The 16,313-nt window shown below is 39.0% G+C and overlaps 1 protein-coding gene across 2 annotated transcripts in view; it reads left to right on the top strand.

The window, feature by feature from the left end:
- Parp1 (Poly-(ADP-ribose) polymerase) overlaps positions 1-16,313 on the top strand; it is an 87,327-nt gene that overhangs the window by 63,366 nt on the left and 7,648 nt on the right. The gene's annotated exons all lie outside the window — the stretch shown is intronic.

Genomic DNA, 16,313 nt, shown 5'->3' with positions numbered 1-16,313 from the left:
TTCCAAATGAACGGCTAAATGAACTACTGCCGGAAAACGTTCATGAATAGAAAATTGGAAAATTCTCCAAAACGCCTCCGAGGAACTTATATAGCGACCATTTAGATATTTTTCTACTTCATCGTTATTACTTTGTAACGAAAATGTGGCTTGATCAGAACCTTTATGAATATACTTACAGATGTATTTAATAGCTTTGACCGATTGACAAAACTCTACGTTAATGTGTGCATTGAAAATTCGTGATAGCAGTGGATTATAGGGAACCACCCAACGATTATCCACGCTCATTTCTGTACCTTTTACACGAATTATAGCTGTGTTTCCACCATTATCTGGAGACCTGCGTCTGTAGGTTGGATAACCGTTATCTCCCGTTTGTGTTTCCGAAATAAAATGCCTAGGGAACTTTTTAGAACAAACGTTTTCTTTCATACATGGTGATGTAGGATTATGAAATCCGCAAGGACCATGTATCGTATTTTTTATGACAATATTATGAAGAATCGGATCTTGTTGTATGTCAGGTATTTCAGCCGATATTATTGCATCTATAGAATTTGGTTGAACTTTGTTAGCCAGCCACAATAAAATGTGGGCGTGAGGTAAACCTCTTTTTTGCAATTCTACACTGTAAACGAAGGCTTTCGATGGGCCAAAAATATTTTTCTTCGTTAATAGGTCTATCATTTTCTTGAGTTTTAAATGAAATACCCTAGAAATTAAATCATGTCTATCATAAGAATGTTGATTGGGCAATAACTCACTTTTTATTTCTGGCCATTCGGGGTTACATGTAAATGTAATGAAGAGGTCAGGTCTTCCAAATTTCCTGACATATGTCATGGCATCTTGACTTTTTTCATTCATGAATCTGGGGGATCCTGTAAATGACGACGGCAATATAACGTGCTGGCCAATATTAGAAGCGTTTATATGTCCATTATTTACGATGGCATCTCTTAAATTAATGTACTCTTCTGCGCTCAATTTTTTTTGATTTCTTTTGGTGAAGTCTAGCCTCTCAGAGATCATTTTTGCCGCCATATCACCACAATATTGGTTGAATAATCCTTTGAAATAATGTATACTGTTAAAGTCATTTATTCTCACCATGAATCTAAATGCATAAAACTGCATACATGAAACAGTTTTAAATGTAGCCGTAGTATTCTGCTGTGGAATATTAATTCAGTATCCGTCGTTTCCAAAGGAAAACAGTAAGGGATATTGAAGCGGGTCATAAGATCTATGAATTTCAGAAACTCGTTGAAGTCGACCATCTCTCGCAGTCAATACAATATCACGGGGACCTTTGTCTTCATCTATCATAAGAACAGCTACTTCATCTACTACCGGCGCATTATACCGACCTCTATGCTCATTAGGAGGTTTTGCATCAGCATGAATGATAAGTTTTAAATCATTCGGTGGTCTATTTTCTAGATTGTACTTAAAACTTTGAATATACGTATTATGATAATGAAGATATGTTTGGAGAACGTCGATAAGATCGATTTGCAAACTTGGGTTTAAATTTGAGCGCAAGGATACCTGATCTGCATGGGAAACAAAATATATTTGCAGGAATTCGGGTTGTGCCCCTACAGATGGAAGTAAGTCACCGATTAAATGATAAACTTGCCCTTGGACTTTAAAAGTGGGCATAAAGTTTCCCTCACGAATTTCTTTGGCACCGAATGAAGTCATCTGAAATAATGTATTATATTGTCTTGAGTGATTAAGGAAATGCTTAGATGATGGATGTGAGCCTGATATCAGTTCCTTTAAAACGGATGTGGGTTCCGAAATTATAGGTATATTTACTTTGCCACCACTACAACACAGTCCAGGAGTTTCAGCTGCCCATTTTTTTGCTTGGCATAAGTTGCATATTTTATCCATTCTACCAATATCAATATCATTTAGCTCAGAATAGTCAACGGTACAATCATAAGCAAAAGCAGCATTTTATAAATTATGTTGTCTGCGAGTTCTATTCCTAGTTGATCGGGCATTTTGCTGTGCTAATCGATGGGATCGTTCAGCTCTTGATTCCCGATCGCGGTTAGCCAATGTTTGGGCATTCTGTGAGGCCAAACGTTGAGAACGTTCAGCACTCGATTCCCGATCGCGGTTAGCCAATGTGCGGGCATTCTGTGAGGCCAAACGTTGAGAACGTTCAGCACTCGATTCCCGATCGCGGTTAGCCAATGTTCGGGCATTCTGTGAAGCCAAACGTTGAGAACGATCAGCACTCGATTCCCGTTGCCGGTTCGCCAAAGTTCGGAAATTTTGTGAGGCTAAACGCTGCCAACGTTCAACGCTTGATTCCCTTGCACAGTTTTGTTCAGTAATTGCTCGTTGTGTAGCCAACCTGTGCATATTTTCATCCTCAGTTTCATTGCTGCGCAAAACTCGCAGCCGCTTTGCAGTAGCAGTCTGCCGAGAAAGCTGAGTTCTTTTTCTCGGCATTATAGTGATGAAGAAATAACGTAGAAAATGAAAACTTAACTAAAGCGTTTCTCGTAATAAAAAAAAAGAAACGTAAGATTAAGAAGATTAATAATTAGGAACCTAATTACTTTTATTTTCAACGATTATGTCAAAAGAACAACCGTAAAATGAAAATAAGGTAAACTAACTTTATGCTTGAACTTAACCCTAATCTAATGAGAATACCTACAGGTATTATGTACCACAAAAAAAAAATATTAGAAACTAAATACTATTTTTAAAACAAACAATACTATACTTATAGAAAACACATACTTATAAATTAATAATCTACATGAAAACAAAAAAGTGTTATTATTGTGTAACTAAATACTATCCTAAAACAAATAAAGTACCTACTATATAGAAAACAACTACAAAATGAAACTGTGTTTAAAAAGTAATATTACGATGATAATTATATCGCATAAACAAATTAGCGCTGCATTCAACCGTTCAGTACAATCATACTTTATTTCTCTGATATTTCTTCGTTTATCCTGGACGCCATTACGCTTCGATGTTTCCTTAGGACTGGAAAAATATACTGCGTGCATTAGCCATTTTAAACAAATACTCTTTTGAATCCCAAAAATATAGAGTAAAGAAATTATGAATTTTGATACATAAATATTAGGAAACTCCTGTTATAAATTTGGCCTTGAAAATATTTAGCCCTTCTAAACAAAGACTTTTGAATCCTAAAAATATTGAGTAAAGAAATTATGAATTTTTGATACATAAATATTAGGAAATTCCTGTTATAAATTTGGCCTTGAAAATATTTATCCCTTTTAAACAAAGACTTTTGAATCCCAAAAATATTGAGTAAAGAAATTATGAATTTTTGATACATAAATATTAGGAAATTCCTGTTATAAATTTGGCCTTGGAAATATTAAGCAGGTAGGTATTATGCATATTGTTCTACCGCATTCATGCTAATTCATTGCAAGCAAAATGTGGGACCACCATCCCAACATAAAAATGAAATATGCAACATACTCTAAGTGTTGCGCATTCGAACGGCACAAACAGACAGAAAAACTATACTCGAGTCGCTGGACTCTTTTTGCTCGTGTGAAAGCAGAGCATGATGCAAGCGTTTACACCATAAAACATGTTCATAACAACATCATGTTTTTAAAATTTTTTAAAAACCATCACACATGTATGACATACACGAATTTATTATGTTTACAAGCTCATTCTTCTCATCACGCCGCACATGCTTGCATACAAAAATGACCGTGTAAAGGCCGCTTACGGGAAAAATCCAATTTTCGCGGATATCATACCGTACGGTCTGTTGTAGCGGACGGTAGAAGCGGTGGTGACTGATCATTTACATTGCGCTCTCATAAGATAGGTCGCATCAGCTGATGCGGGACACGGTTTTGCGTCGGTGACTGTTTGTGCCTTGAGCCGCGCGGCATGGTATCTCGTTGAGCTACACCCCCCTCCCGGCTTGCCCGCAAGTACCACCACTCTCCCGCCGCGCCGGCCAGCGCAGAGAGCGAGTTGGTTTTGTTTCGGAGTTATTTATCATTGTAATCTTTAAAGTTTTTTGTTGAAATTAAGTTATGTCAAAGACAATTTTATTCACAATGAAGTATTCTTAACCAACAACATATTTATTTGAATAAAGATTAATATTATTATGTTGATACAACTTAAACAAATTATTTCGACCAAATTAGGTACCATAAAAACGGTTTTTGTGAGTTAATCTTAAAAGATAGACATATACTATCGCGGACTGTTTTTTAGATCATTAAAAGAGCTATTATTCTTTAATACATATTTTTTGTGTATCTTGAACCGTTTTCACAGCGCACGCAACGGAAGACTTCAAAGATGAAATAATTTCTCCCGTTTTTTACACATTTACCACTATATCTTTGCTCCTATTGGTCGTATTCAATTCGAACCAGAAGTTTCGGAGATTAGCGCGTTCAAACAAACAAACAAACTCTTCAGCTTTATAATATTAGTATAGATTTACCACTATATCTTTGCTCCTATTGGTCGTAGCGTGATGTTATATAGCCTATAGCCTTCCTCGATAACTGGACTATCCAACACAAAAAGAATTATTCAATTCGAACCGGATTTTCGGAGATTAGCGCGTTCAGACAAACAAACAAACTCTTCAGCTTTATAATATTAGTATAGATATACCATATATATATGAAAGTGTTATTGCACTGTTTGGTTTTTGTTACCAGACATTTAATTATATATGTACCTATACATATGTGTATTTTTGGTATCATAACTTTTTGTTTCACTGCAACGTCTTATGTCACCACGGTTTTGCTCTGTTTTCACTTTTGTCACTTTCTGTAAGACTCGGACCCCCAGAAAGAAATATTTACCCAATTTATTGGAGATCACACAAAATTTTGTTTTCATAACCACTAGAACTCAATAAAAGTATATAGGATAACGCTCGTGTGATGAGTTGTAAAAGTTATGATTATTGTAATTAATAAAAGATGACTAACAAATTATAAACGTTATCGGGTGCGGTCTCAGGTGACCGAATGGTTGCGCAAAATATACGCCCGATCGATGTACGTAAAACGATGTCCAGGTTCCCTGTCTGATCGAGTAAACGTTTGCAGTGTTTTAATCAGAGATCGTAATGATTATAAGTTTTATTTTAAAAATCACGTAATAATGATTATGCATTGAGTTTTATAATTTTCTTCACCGATAATGATACATTTTCATTAATTTTGAAATAAATCATAAATAGTTATTATTTTTGAGCAAAAACATATAAATAAAAAAGAAGTAAGGAAGGGGTAATTTCGGATGTAACCGAACATTTTATACTCTCGCAAAGTCAAATGGTATACTCGTTTTAGATTTCTTTGTGGATTTTGCCGCCTTGTAGTATGTTGACCGATATTTTCGGTAAAAAGTCAACGATAGGCACTGGGGTCCACATATTCAGTACCTAGGGGCTTGAACAGTTTTGATTCGATTTAGACAATTTTTGGTAAAAAGGTGGCATACTTTAAACGTATTATTCACGCAAAGTTTTACGCCGATATAATCATTGTTGCTTGATTTGCATACTGGAAAGTGAAAACATCAGATGGAATTTAAAATTCTGTTATATGGGAAATAGGCGTGGTTGTAATCTGAGAAGCATATTATGTACCGAATTTGGTTGAAATCGGTTAAGCACATCCTAAGATATGGGTTTTCACCTAAATGTGGGCGGTGCCACGCCCATTGTTCAATTTCGAACGCGGCTCCTATAAAGTCAGCTCATACGATCCCTGTGTTAAAATTTAATGACTCTGGCGTGTTTAGTGCTTGATTTATCGCGCTTTTAGTAGTTTTTAACAGTACCGTTATATGGAGAGTGGGCGGGGTTGTCATCCGATTTCACCCATTTTCACACCGTAGATAGAGGTGCTAAAAACATTTGTTCCCAGTGAATTTTTATATTATAGCTTTAGCAGTTTAGGAGATATGCACATTAAAACTATTAAGGGCGGAACCACATTTTTTTTAACGCAGATGCCCCTCCCTAATGCGATCCTGTGTGCCAAATACCAGCCTTGTATCTTTTTGTGGAGCTTAGTTATGACAATTTATTTGTTTTTGATTAATGTCGTTTTGTGGGCGTGGCAGTGGTCCGATTACGCCCATCTGCAATATCAACCGTCTTACGGTATCAAGAAACATGTGTACCAGGTTTCATAAAGATATCCCAATTTTTACTCAAGTTACAGCTTGCACGGACGGACGGACAGACAGTCACCCGGATTTCAACTCGTCTCTTACTCCTGATCATTTATATATATTATATATAGTTTTAGGTGATACAAACAAACGTTAGCTGAAGAAAACTATTATACTCTGTAGCAACATGTTGCGAGAGTATAAAAAAACTGGTGTGACTACTCAGGTGCAGAAATCTTATTAGGAAAGTGGAAACATATACGCATCTGCAGAAAACACAATTGCAGCATTGAAGTAAAATTCCTCGATAATGACATGTATACTGAAATCTAAAAATTCTTGGTATCATATTCAACAAAAGATACAAGTGGGATAATCATACAACTCAACTCATATCTGCTCTAAGCAAACGGCTAAATGTTATAAAATGTCTCTACAGTCAGAACTTTAACTGCAAGACCAATTCCCTTATTACTACAGTAAAGGCGCTTACCATTTCAAAAATAATTTACTGTCTGTATCTCTTCGGTTACTTACCCAAATCAATTTTGAATAAACTCAACACCGTCCTACACTTTGCTGTTAGAACCGCATTAGGTGCCTTCTAATCCCCTTAACCCGTGATTTTATAACGGCAAAGCTCTGTAAATCTATTATTTTAATAGACCTTTCCCCATTATTCAGCTTATCAACCAATACAACAAAATTAAAACGACAACAAAAAATCCCGTCCACATTAAACCCCTAACTGCAACAGGAAACAATTCCGTCATCACCTCAGTCGGCAAATGCCACCCTCCTTAGTTAATACCTCCCTACATGACCATACAAATGAAACTACACCAGTCACTAAAAAAAACTTTGCTGAACTAACCAACCAACTGAAAGATTTCAAACTCATCTACACCGATGGCTCAAAAAATGCAAATATCATCAGTCTCAGCATAATACTTGAGGGACAAACAATCGCAGTCCGCCACCTGCCCCCCTACAGCTCGCCCTACACTGACAATGCCTCACAAAAAAAAAAAGACAATAATAAAATCAAACTTATCTGGGTACCAGGACACTCGCAAATTCAAGGGAACGAACAGGCAGCTCTAGCAGCAAAAAAACTCATTAAATCAACCCCTCGCGGCCGGTTTATGTGTTGCTTTGTTTTTTTTTTTTTGTTTAAACTGTTTTCTATATTTTAATTTGACACGCACTTTATATATGCTTTTATTACGCTCTTCTGCTATATATATAAATATACCATATATATATGAAAGTGTTAATGCACTGTTTGGTTTTTGTTGCCAGACATTTAATTATATATGTACCTATACATATGTGTATTTTTGGTATCATAACTTTTTGTTTCACTGCAACGTTTTATGTCACCACGGTTTTGCTCTGTTTTCACTTTTGTCACCCCCAGAAACAAATATTTACCCAATTTATTGGAGATCACACAAAATTTTGTTTTCATAACCACTAGAACTCAATAAAAGTATATAGGATAACGCTCGTGTGATGAGTTGTAAAAGTTATGATTATTCTAATTAATAAAAGATGACTAACAAATTATCAACGTTATCGGGTGCGGTCTCAGGTGACCGAATGGTTGCGCAAAATATATGCCCGATCGATGTACGTAAAACGATGTCCAGGTTCCCTGTCTGATCGAGTAAACGTTTGCACTGTTTTAATCAGAGACCGTAATGATTATAAGTTTTATTTTAAAAATCACGTAATAATGATTATGCATTGAGTTTTATAATTTTCTTAACCGATACATGATACATTTTCATTAATTTTGAAATAAATCATAAATAGTTATTATTTTTGAGCAAAAACATATAAATAAAAAAGAAGTAAGGAAGGGGTAATTTCGGATGTAACCGAACATTTTATACTCTCGCAAAGTCAAATGGTATACTCGTTTTAGATTTCTTTGTGGATTTTGCCGCCTTGTAGTATGTTGACCGATATTTTCGGTAAAAAGTCAACGATAGGCACTGGGGTCCACATATTCAGTACCTAGGGGCTTGAACAGTTTTGATTCGATTTAGACAATTTTTGGTGAAAATGTGGCATACTTTAAACGTATTATTCATGCAAAGTTTTACGCCGATATAATCATTGTTGCTTGATTTGCATACTGCAAAGTGAAAACATCAGATGGAAAATAAAATTCTTTTATTTGGGAAATAGGCGTGGTTGTAATCTGAGAAGCATATTATGTACCGAATTTGGTTGAAATCGGTTAAGCAGATCCTAAAATATGGGCTTTCACCTAAATGTGGGCGGTGCCACGCCCATTGTTCAATTTCGAACGCGGCTCCTATAAAGTCAGCTCATACGATCCCTGTGTTAAAATTTAATGACTCTGGCGTGTTTAGTGCTTGATTTATCGCGCTTTTAGTAGTTTTTGACAGTACCGTTATATGGAGAGTGGGCGGGGTTGTCATTCGATTTCACCCATTTTCACACCGTAGATAGAGGTGCTAAAAACATTTGTTCCCAGTGAATTTTGATATTATAGCTTCAGCAGTTTAGGAGATATGCACATTAAAACTATTAGGGGCGGAACCACGCCCACTTTTAAAAAAAAATTTTACCGCAGATGCCCCTCCCTAATGCGATCCTGTGTGCCAAGTACCAGCCTTGTATCTTTTTGTGGAGCTTAGTTATGACAATTTATTTGTTTTTGATTAATGGCGTTTTGTGGGCGTGGCAGTGGTCCGATTACGCCCATCTGCAATATCAACCGTCTTACGGTATCAAGAAACATGTGTACCAAGTTTCATAAAGATATCTCAATTTTTACTCAAGTTACAGCTTGCACAGACGGATGGACGGAATAACGGACAGACAATCACCCGAATTTCAACTCGTCTCTTCATCCTGATCATTTATATATATGTAACCCTATTTCCAACTCGATTAGTTTTAGGTGATACAAACAACCGTTAGGTGAACAAAACTATTATACTCTGTAGCAACAAGTTGCGAGAGTATAGTAAACATTATTTATAATTTTTATTTTTTTTGTTTTGCTTGTTGCAGCCACAATCGTGTTTGCCGACAGAAATTACTTTTTGAATAACTTTCATATTCTGGAACCGATAGCGATAAAATTTGCAATAGTTATGCAAACCGGAACATATATCCTGTATGTGAAATTTCAAGACCTCAATAGTTACGCTTGATATGCGGATATGATAAAGGGGCCTGCAACGAAGTTAGCAAAATACTTCATAAGAAACCTGTGATCTAAAAATGAGTTTTTTTTTTAGCAAAAAAATAAAAATAAAAATCGCTACAATAATCATTATTTACGGTCCCTGGTTTTAATTGAAGGTGTTTTGCGCGTCTGATCGCTGCTGTTTCGAAGTGAATGAAGAAGTTGCGGGAACCATCCTTTTTGTTAGCTGGTGGTGTAAAGGCGCTGTGTTGTGTTATCCTGCGTGCAGTATTTCTCGAGTAGAGTTATGTGTATATGTTGGGAAGCTTAAATCATTTATACACCAGGGTTTTAATTAACCTACCAGCCATTTCTGCAGAGTGTCACCGTTACATACTAAGGCGGCAGAATGGCTCGGCTACCAACCCAGGTTTCAATAAAGGTCAGGGGTCAATGGTCTGTAGGAGTTCTACAAGGCGGTAAAGGCTGATATTATATAAGGTTGTCAAATATCTCCCTTCCGCTTTTTTGCTCTTCATTCAATGCTTTATAAAAAGTGTTGCAGTGATCTTATTTAGTTAAAATATGCGCCGTTTTGTTCGATGATCTGTTTCCATCTAGACGGCAACTTCATAATACTTTCCTCGTAGAAGCCCCCTTCCTTATTTGCGAAGAATTCGGACAGCCACTTTTCACAAGCCTCTTTTGAGTTCAACTTCACATCACCAAGGGCATTCGCCATGGACAGGAACAGGTGGTAATCACTTGGCGCTACGTCCGGGCTATATGGTGGATGCGATAAAACCTCCCATCCGAGCTCCCGTAGCTTCTGACGAGTCATCAACGAAGTGTGTGGTCTGGCGTTGTCCTGGTGGAACACTACACCCTTCCTGTGGGCCAATTCTGGACGCTTCTGGTCGATCGCCTGCTTCAAGCGGTCCAGTTGTTCGCAGTAGATGATAGAATTAGGCGTCTGACCATATGGGAGCAGCTCATAGTGGATGATTCCCTTCCAATCCCACCAAACACACAGCAAAACCTTCCTGGCCGTCAATCCCGGCTTGGCCACTGTTTGGGACGATTCACCGGCCTTCGACCACGACCGTTTTCGCTTGATATTGTCGTATGTGATCCATTTTTCGTCGCCAGTCACCATCCGCTTCAAGAATGGGACGAGTTCGTTCCGTTTCAGCAGCATATCGCAGGCGTTGATTCGATCCAGAAGGTTTTTTTGCGTCAAATTATGCGGCACCCAAACATCAAACTTTTTTTTGTATCCAGCCTTCTGCAGATGGTTCAAAATGGTTTGGTGACTAACTCCCATCTCCTGGGCGATGTCACGAGATGCCATATGCCGGTCTAACTCGATGTATTCCATGATTTGATCGGTATTTGTCGTCACAGGTCTTCCGTCGACTGGCTTATCCATGGTGTCGTTTTCACCGGCTCTGAATCGTCGAAACCATTCCTCCGCGGTTTGAAGTGATTATGAGTGATGAGTACCATCCCCCAAAATATCATTAATCTCACGGAACGTTTCTCTAGCAGATTTGCCTTTAACGAAGGAAAACTTTAAAATAGCGCGAATTTCGGCGTTAGTGAACTCCATGTTTACACGTCTATAACTGTTGAACGCAATATCCAAACTAATCATGCATAGCGTTGTTTTGTAGGTTATGTCAAGACCTTTCAAATTATGTATAGTGTTGCCAGATACGAGCTCTGTAGCGCTTTGTACATAGCCGCGAAATTCAAAAGACAAAAAGCGAAAGGGAGATATTTGACAACCTTATATTTGGCGTTTCCCAGGAAGCACCACGCCGAGGCGAACCTGGTTTACATTTCATTGAATACCTCAGTTGATCAAGTTCTGTAGTTACGAATTATAACTCGAAATTTACTTTAAAACTGAGTGCGCCGCCTCTAGGTGTTAAAATTTTTTTTTTCTTTTGTCCAAAAATTTTCTTTTTTTTTTTTATAATCTACAGATTGTTGGTTGTCTGGGGGGTAAGGCTAAGCAAAAAAAAATTTTTTTTTCGTTCCGCCCTATTGGGCAACGACCAGAGTTTAGAATCATTGACAGTGGGTGGATTATTTGATCTTTTGGCCAAATTTGTATTACGAATACTTTGAAGCTCCCTAGAGTCAATACATCCCCTGTGGTTTGTCGGATGACTTTCGCCCAGTTACAGCATTTTGGTTTTTCGGATATTGGTTTTTGGCACTCTATCGTTTTGCGCTTATTTTGAGAGATTTTTAATCATAACCTTTATGGGGCGTGTTTGTTTGTCTTCGTAGGAATACCAAGATGCAGTCAACATTTTTGTCACCGATCTATATTCATCACTTGATGTGACGCTTACTTTACTATTGATGTTGTTATTTAAAAATTTTATGACAATATGGTTATTTAGTTCTTGATAATTATTGATATTTGAAATTAAAATGGGCGGAGGGCGAGGTTCGTACTTCGGTTTATTATTTTTAGATCCCTGCTTTTCAGAACTCGATGACGACGCATTTTATTTTCTGATCACCACCGAAGAAACTTCAGCTTTACGATTTTTACAAGGCATTTTGTTTTTCTTTTAAATTCACACTGTTTCCAGAACCAACTATTTTCGGTTGGCTTGCTGTTTCCTGACTCCCCTCCCGGTAGCGGAGTGCGAATCATGATCCTCATGTATCTTAAATTACTTTATATGTTAAATAAATTATTTTAGATTTCCGATTGCAATGACAACTCTGCCTTCTTAATAGCTATAGCAAATAATTTTTTTACGATATACTTCTAGGGTGCTATAATTTAAAGTGGTTTATGAATTGAATGAATAAGATAAGATAAAATAAAATAAGTTAAGTGTGTGAATACTACACTCGTTTGCACTCACCGTTTTAAATGTGTTTGGTGCTAGCACAAAAAATGAAAATAGATTCGAAATCTTATGTAGGTTATCCGGCGTTATCCGCTATGTTTATTAAAACAAATGTAAAAAATATAGATCACAAAATTCCAATGAATATCTGGATAATCGGGCGAAAAGTTACTACGGTCGGCGTACGTCTGAACAGCTCGAGTTGCGAACGAAAAAGCAAGGATTTGGTCCTGTGTTAGTCCCTTTTGAATGTTGGGTTGTGTAGAGTTGTGGTGTGATGTGATGTCTGTGTGGTGTGCGTTTGTGTGTTAATGGGTGGATTCTTGTGGATTGTGGTGTATTTCGCTCAGTGGCGTGTCTGGAAGGGGGAGGAGTAGCTCTTCTAGCCATCCCGGCCCTCCTAGGCGAATTCTAGCCTAGAAACCGCTGTAGTTGTTGCAGCGTGGCAACAACGCTGCTGAGGCCAGTGGAGCGGCGGTATTTTGGCCTGGGCTGCCGACGCCGCGTTGATGCCTCCTGTCGCCTCGGTCTGGATGGATGTGGAGCTTCTGGTCTTCTGAGGCGATCCGGATGGCTCCTCTGATGCGATCTGCGGCTTGGGGCGAGTTGTTGCACAGTTGCCAAAGCGTAACGGACGTACACTCCGGAGTCGTGTGGACCGTAGCCAAAAAATTGAGGTAGTGCCCGTGAGCTTGGGCAACCTGCTGACGTTGGAGGGCTGCATATCTCGAAAAATGCCGCAGTGTTGCAGCCGGTGTGTGCGTCGACTCAGTGGGCATCGGCTGCGTTGAGGTACCGTTACTGGTGCTGATGAAGGTGGTACTGGTCGCGGGCCACTATCGGGAGCGGTTGCAGGAACGATTGCCGCTGCGGTTCGTGGTGCTGGAGTTGCCCCAGGGCGCGGCACATAGATGTCGGACCTCACAACTGGCGTTGGTGTTGCTGCCATATCTACATCCATATTTATCTGTATGAAGAAGTTAGAATAGTTATACATTTGTGGCATGTCAATTTATGGCGAATGTGCCACTGTATGTGGCAGGAATGGATCGTCAACTTGGTCGATCATTGTCGTTAGAACAATTAGCTTTTACAACGGTTTTGTCATTTGCGGGTTTATCGGTTTGTTATATGATTAATTCATTTGCGTTGCGGTAATATCGGCGGATTGTTCGTTATTTGCGGTTTCGTCTTTAGATGCGGTTGGCAGAAAACATAATTTCACGAGTGGTCTTGTTGGCGTTCCGCTTTGAGTACAGAGAACAACTATTCGTATATGACCGTCGGAACCGTAATATAGTTTTTCTATGCGTCCAAGCCGCCATTATGTGGGGGGTAGACAATCATCGTGTATGACACAGTCTCCAAGCTTTGGTGCCTTTTCGGAAGTTTTCCATCGGTACCTTTTATGAAGGTCCTTGATGTACTCTTCCTTCCATCGGCGGCTAAAATCATAATGTAGACTTTTGATTCTTTCCCATCGATTTAATAAGGATAGCCACCCCTGGCTCAGGTATGGCCAGAATGGGCTCTCCTTTGAGAAAATGCCCTTGAGTTAAGGCTGTGAAGTCGGAGGGATCTTGCGAGAGTGTTGTGAGTGGCCGTGAATTGAGAACGCCTTCAATTCGGATTAATAAGGTAGTGAATTCTTCATAATTGAATTTATAATTTCCAGCTACTCTTTTGAAATGGGATTTGAAGCTTTTTACAGCTGATTTCCATAAATCACCCATATGAGGAGCGCTTGGGGGAATAAAAGGGGAGCCAATTATTGCCTTGTGGAGCATACTTCTGAACATTTTCAGGTGATACTTGTTTAATAAAATCCACAAACTGTTTTTCAGTGGCTCTTTGGGCTCAAATGAAGGTTTTGCCGTTATCGCTCATTAGTTTTGAGGGGAAGCCGCGTCGTCCGACTAAGCGAGCAAATGCCGCGAGAAAAGCCTTCTTAGTCAGATTCGAACAAAGCTCGAGGTACACTGCTTTTGTCGTAAATCAGACAAAGATAGCCACATAGCTTTTCATTATGGTGGGCGACCTTAGCATGGACGCCTTTATTTGAAAAGGCCCAACAAAATCGACACCTGTAATTGTGAAAGGCAGAGCGAAGTTGCAGCGTTGCGGTGGAAGTGCTGCCATAATCTGCGTTCGCAACTTCTGGTTATGCAGAGTGCAGATCTTGCACATGAATATGCATTTTTTTATTTGGGGCTTAAGTTGGGGAATATAGAACTCTCGCGGACTATTTGTTGCATTAGGCGATGTTCCGCGTGAAGCATAAGGATGTGGATATAACTGAGGAGTAAAGTGGCAAGTTGAGATTTCGCTGGTATGATGAGAGAGTGGCGTTCGTTATACGTGAGGCTTGAATTGGCAAGCCGACCATTCGCACGAAGCAGACCTTTCGTGTCTAGGAATGGGCTAAGAACTAAGATTAAACTCCTTTTGTCAATGGGTTTTGATTCTCTTAATAGTGTTATATCGCGGCTGAAGTAGCGCATTTGAGTTGATGCGATTAGAGCGAACTTTATCATATAGGCGATTACTCTGAGGGCTCGGGAGAACGATGAAAATCGCTCAAGGATCTCAGTATCCTCCAAGGTCCTGTGCGCAAGGAGTCGATTTTTTGACTTTCTGGGGCTATTATATTGCGCACGGGCGATTGTGGCCAAGAATCGGGAGATTCTGTTAACCATCGGGGACTATTCCACCAGAGGGTAGTGGTGGTAAGGTGCAGCGGTTTGGATAGATCAATTTCAGAATCGGTCAAAGATGTAAACTATGTTTCTTCAGGTTTAAATGGATCTGCACCATGGAAGCTTATATTGGGAGTAGTAGCGCGCCACAGAGCTCAAGTCGAGGTAGACTTAGCATTTTTAGAGGAGCCACCTTTGCTTTTGCTACTAATAAGTGGCTTGTGGTCGTGGTACCGCTTTGTGTGCGCACAAAGATAGTTGCACAGTATGCCTTCTCAGAGGCATCACAGAAGCCGTGTAATTCGACTTTGTGCTTGGGGAAATAGTTTACCCATCGTGGGATTTGTATCTGGGAAATGTCTTCCAGATTGTCTTCGAACTGGGACCATTTTTCTAAGCGAAGAGGTTTCACTTGTTCGTCCCAGTCGGTTCCGTCTAGCCATAATTCTTGTATCAAGATTTTCGCTTGTATCATAATTGGCGAAAGCCATCCTGCGGGGTCGAAAAATTTTGACACAGAAATTTGGCGTTTTGTTATGGCGGATAATGCTGATATTGACTCTGTAGTGTATGAAAACTGGTCAGATATCGCATTCCATTGGATCCCCAGAGTTTTTGTTGTACTTACCTTTTCGAATTTAAGAAAATTAGTGTCCAACGTTTGAGCAGCGTGGTACTAGCACAAGTGACACAAGCCCTCAAAACCGCAGGATTTTTGTTAAAAAAGATAACAGTGAACCACCCTAATATCTTAAAGGACATACCTAATGCTACATACCTAATGGCCTTTAAGATATTAGGGTGGTTCGCTGTTATCTTTTTTAACGAAAATCCTGCGGTTTTGAGGGCTTGTGTCACTTGTGCTAGTGACTCCTATGCTTGTGAAAGACTGTGACTTCCAGACAGAATATCGTCTACACACGTTTGAGTTTTTAACACCCCGAATGCCAGAGGAAATTCTGACTTAGTGTTTTCTGCCAATTCGTGCAGTGTTCGAATGGCTAGATATGGTGCACAGTTGACGCCAAAGGTAACTGTTTCTAATTTATAGTCGCGGAGTGGACTATTCGGAGATTTTCGGAAAATAATTCGCTGAAAATCTTGGTTTTCTTTATGTACGACTATTTGTCGATATATTTTTCCATCGTTCCCATTGAATACGTATTTGAATATACGTCAATTTAATATAGGAGCATTAAATCTGGTTGGAGCGTGGGTCTCGTAAATAGAATATCATTTAGGAAATTCCCTGAGCTAGCGGATCTTAAGGCATTGAAGACAACTCTTACTCTGTCTGGCTTTACTACTGCATGATGCGGCAAGTAAAATGAGTAGTATTTGCCGTTGATGATGTTTTCGCATGGGCTTACTTCC

Source organism: Bactrocera oleae, chromosome 2 (assembly GCF_042242935.1).
Source record: "Bactrocera oleae isolate idBacOlea1 chromosome 2, idBacOlea1, whole genome shotgun sequence".
NCBI classification, from domain to species: domain Eukaryota; kingdom Metazoa; phylum Arthropoda; class Insecta; order Diptera; family Tephritidae; genus Bactrocera; species Bactrocera oleae.
Note: the sequence above shows the minus strand (reverse complement) of the source record. Positions and strands in the feature narration are given on the sequence as shown.